Consider the following 5,253-nt stretch of genomic DNA (forward strand, 5'->3'; position numbering starts at 1 on the left):
TGTAACAAGTGTGGCAGGGATTGTCACTCCCGAGTCGGACTGCACAGCCATTCTCGGCGGTGCAGATAGACTCTCAAGAAGCTACGCCATCGTCTCTCAAGACGGACGGCTGCCGCCGCCGACGACAACATAGGAATAAATCAAACCAAGGATGTAAAAGACCTGTATATGGAAAATTATAAGAAACTGAAGAAGATACAAATACGTGGGAGCACATACCATGTTAATGGATAGGAAGAATTAACATCATTAAAATGTCTATACCATCCAGAGCACTCTATATATTCAATGCAATGTCTATCAAGATTCCAATTATGTATTTCACAGATCTAGAACAAATATTTCAAAAATTTATATGGAACCACTAAAGGCCCTGCATTGGAACACTGACCCTGAGAAAGAAGAACAAAGTTGGAGGAATCACATCACCTAATATCAAACTATACTATAAGGCCATAGTAAAAAGAAATGCATGGTGCTGGAATAAAAACAGACACACAAATCAATAGAACAGAATAGAGAGCCCAGAAATGCATTCACACCTTTAGAGTCAATTATTATTCAACAGAGGAAGCAAGCACATACAATGGGCTAAAGATAGTTTATTCAGTAAATGGTGTTGAGAAAATTGAACAGATATATGCCGAAAAATGAAACTAGACCACCTTCTTACACCACACAGAAGAATAAATTCAAAATAGATCAAAGAGTTAAATGTTATACCCAAAATCATAAAAATTCTAGAAGAAAACATAGGCAACAAAATCTCAGATATTGCCCAAAGTTATTTTTTTATTGGATATATCTCCCCAGAAAATGGAAACAAGAGGAAAAAAAATAAACAAATGGGACTGCATCAAACTAAAAAGTATTTGCACAGCAAAGGAAATCATCAACAAAATAAAAAGACAACCCACAGAAAGGGAGAACATATTTACCAATGCATCTTATAAGGGGCTGGTACTCAAAATGTATAAAATACTTAAAAACTCAACACCAAAATAATACAAACAACCCAATGAAAAACTGGGCAAAGGGTTTGAATAGACACTTCTCCAAAGAGGACATACAGACATGATATATCAAAAGATGTTCAACATCACTAGTCATCAGAAAAATGCAAATTAAAATCACAATGGGATACCATCTGACACTGTCAGAATGGCCATCATCAATACATCAACAAACAGCAAGTGCTGGTGAGGATGTGGAGAAAGGGGAACCCTACTGCACTGTTGGTGGGAATGCAGACTGGTGCAGCCACTGTGGAAAGCAGTATGGAGATACCTCAAACAATTAAAAATGGATCTGCCTTTTCACCCAGCAAGCCCACTTCTGGTAATATATCAGAAGGAACCCAAAACACTAATTTGAAAGAACGTAGGAACTCCTATTTTTATTTCAGCATTATTTACAATCACCAAGATATGGAAGCAGCCCAAGTGTCCATCAATAAATGAGTGGTAAGACAACTATGGGAAATAAGCCAATCAGAGAAAGACAAACACCATGTGATTTCACTCATATGTGGAATCTAATGAACAAACTGAACTAACCAGCAAAACAGAGACATACTCAAAGATAGAGAGTAGATGAGAGCTAGCGTGAGTTGTGGGGTAGGGGGTGGAAGGATTGAGCAAAAAAGGAAAAAGGACTCATGGACACAGACAACAGTGTGGTGATTATGGAGGGCGAGAGGGTGTAAGGGGACTAAATGGTAATGGAAAAAAATTTAACTTTCAGAAAAAAAAAAAAAAAACTGTGTGACCTATTTGTCCAAACTGTGCTTTGATGTACTCCTAGTGCCTAGCAGATGTGCACATAGAGATGCCTGGTAAATATTCTATGTGTAAATCCAGTCATTTCCTTGACTGGAATTGGAAAATATATATTCCTTTAATATCTATGCATTAAAATATGCATTTTATAACTATTTGAATAGCTATGTTTACAAAGGCATCATAAATGGGTTAATGGAGAAGGTGTTTCTAGTTTAAATTTCAGTCACATTTACCCTAGAATTTGGGCATCTTTAGAGGTCCAGCAGGGCTGATCTTCTGAGGATTGTTTTCTTTGAACAAATGAAAACCCCTGATGAAGAATTATCCTAAAGGAAATGGAGTAGGCTGTTCAAATTGCGTTCAAAGGCAATTGGCACTCTAGGGAAGGAAGTGGTGACTTGCGTTAGTCATTTAGAATGTCAACCAACATTGGCCGAATATGTGAGACTGTAAGGGGAAAAGGCTGCTCTAAAATACCGCCAGGTGGTGCTTAGAAAAAACGAGGCAGGTATCAGGGGCTGGGCGGTGCCCACCCCCACCATGGCCTGCAGTACACAGCCTCTGGCTTTATAGAGCAACCTCTCTGCTAATATTGAAAAATTGTAGCAGTAACTGCAGAATCTTTGCTGAGCAACAGTTAGGCACATAGACCACTTTTGGTGTGAAAGGCAATTGGCAGTATTACCACAATGAGTAAGAGCAGGAAATAATAGATGCAATGAGGTAGCCAAGAGGATAAAAATCTACCTAAAGACTCATAGAATATATATGGCAGAATTTAGGGGGTACTAAAATTCCACCACAATAGATTTAGATGGGAACTTACTGTTTCCTTATTCTTACTGAGTTAGAATGGCCTAGAAAATACAAGTCGTATCTGTAACATCCACAGCAATACACAAAATATTTGTGACAAAATTTACAAAATAAATTTGACAGAATGATCGCCACTATTTGACCTTCATTAGAAAAAGGTAAATGAGAGTGGGAGGGTGAACCAACAACCCCCCAAATAAAAAGAAAATAAAAATTTGAATCAGGGATTTATTTTAGAAAACAAATTTAAGGGCATATCTTGATACTAGCACATTGTGTCTCTAAATTTCTTCTTGCTAGCTGTAAAAATAAAGATTGTTAACCATCTTTATATGTCTCAATCATCAGGCAGATTCAATTAGGTTTAACAGATTTCATTTTAGAAAGAATGTTCTTTTTTACTTTTGTATTTTACAACCTACCCAAATTTTACTCTAGTTAACTGCTAAGACTAAATAAGTTATATACTCATTAAATAACAGTAAGCATTCTCGTTAATGAAGGTATACCATAAAGCTCAGAATTAGATGTGTTTCTGTAAATGAAGAGCCTTAAATACTTTGATTTCTTATTTTTCTTCCCCAAGAAGAATACAATGTTGTTCTTTTAAAATTCTATTATATATTTGGCTAATTCAAGTATAAAAAAGTATTAAGCTTTGCAAAGTATTTTTAATGTGTTTTATGTGATTCAAGATTTTTAAATATTTGTTATATCAAGTGCATTCAGAGTGCTCGGCACAGGGATGGGACTGTAAGTGCTAAATTCATTTGATTTCCAGAGGAAAAACATGAGAGATTTATTTTGCATTCCAATACTAATAAGGTGGAAGACATTGTTTTAAAATAAGATTAAATTAAAATAGGTGGAAGAGCAGAGAGCAAGTAAAAAGCTGAATGTTACTTCTATCTTCTGACAAACCACTTTTTGAGATTGAACTTCTTTGTCCTTGTTTTCCTTCCTATTTAATGAAAATTATATTTTGTACTTCATAGGAGTAAGTAAATATTAAAGACATCTACCTTATCATTTGAGTCCCCTTGAACGAAGGGGACAAGGTAAATATTAGCACAGTAGAATTATCATCTTTTAAGCATGGCTTTGAATGCTTTATTTTGTTTTTAACTTGGCTAAAGGCAGTAATAACTTTTTAAATTCTGAGTTCTCTCCTTTGAACTCAAGGTTTGACAAAGAAGTTGCTTTCCAGACTCTGGGAATTAAAACTGTAAGTATGTGAGGGTAAAAAATATTTTTAAATGTCAGATAGCTTAAAATGTTCTTGTGTGAGTTCCAAGAAATGTAAAACCAGAGGTCAGAGATTGACCAGAATAAGGTGAGTTGGAGAGGGGCAGACATAGATTCCAGCACAACCTCCTGAAGACGGGCAGGGAGTGACAGCTGTTCCATCAGCCAGAAATGTTAGAATCTCATGGACTCTTCTGGGAATACTAAAAACAATGGTTTAAGAGATTGTAAAATTTCATTTTTAAAATTTTTTATTGTTGTTCTATTATATTTGTCCCAATTTCCCCCTCGTTGATACTGTAAGATTTCTTAATGTTTAGTGAGCTTGGGAAGTTAGTTTTAAGTTGTCTTCTTTATCTCATGCTTGGGATTCTGAGCGGCCATCTAGCCCAAGAGCAGCCCCCCTCAGTTTGGTTAATGACAAAAGGTGCGTTTAATGTGTGGTGACAGGGCCTGATTCGTATACACACTAAACTACAGATTTTAGATTAGATCCAGATTTTCCTACATCAGGCTCCATATTGATTCCTCTAAATTTATGCAAGTTTTTTCTCTCATATTAATATATAATCAGCAAAAACTATTTATAGGCTCATTTTCAAATACTTAACAAATTATTTTCTTTTCTATATCTGAATATTATTTGTCTTGTAACTCCCTAGGTCAGAGCAATAAATAGATAGGATGAGTTGAGATTTTAAGTCAATATGCATACTATTAAATTACTGAGCTACATCAAACACTGTCTCCCACATTATCAAAATTATGTAAACACATAAGTACAAGTACAGAAATAGAGTTTAACAGAATGTATAAGTTTACATATTTATATTAATCAAGCCCTTTGGTTCTTTTTTTTTAAAGATTTTATTTATTTCTTTTTAGAGAGAAGGGAAGAGAGGGAGATAAACATCAATGTGCCAGAGAAACATCAATCAGCTGCCTCTTCCACACTCCCAGCTGGGGACCTGGCCTAGAACCCAGGCATGTGTCCTGACAGGGAGTTGAACTGGACACCTTCCAGTTTGCAGAATAACACACAACCTGCTGAGCCACACCTGTCAGGGCAAGACTTTTGGTTCTTAAAGGTAGTGCTACAGATGAATATCTATTAAGTCATCCCCAAAATGTTAAATTTGTCACTATTTAGATGTCTGGATGACCTGTTGATATCAAGAACTTAGTGGTACTCAGTTGTTCATTAATGCATTTATTTGACCAGTTTAAATAGATTTCAGACTTGAAAAAAAGTGTCACTGCATGGGTGACAATAAAAAGGGCAGTTCAGTGGAGCTGTAGAGTATTCAAATTGATCATTAAGCTGAATGCTGCTTTATAAAAAGTATTTTGTTTGTCTACATAGCACCATCTCAGGAAACCCTAGTTTGTGCCTTGAAAATGATCTTGGTAA

The sequence above is a fragment of the Furipterus horrens genome, unplaced genomic scaffold, assembly GCF_987537825.1.
Source record: "Furipterus horrens unplaced genomic scaffold, mFurHor1.1.pri manual_scaffold_6, whole genome shotgun sequence".
NCBI classification, from domain to species: domain Eukaryota; kingdom Metazoa; phylum Chordata; class Mammalia; order Chiroptera; family Furipteridae; genus Furipterus; species Furipterus horrens.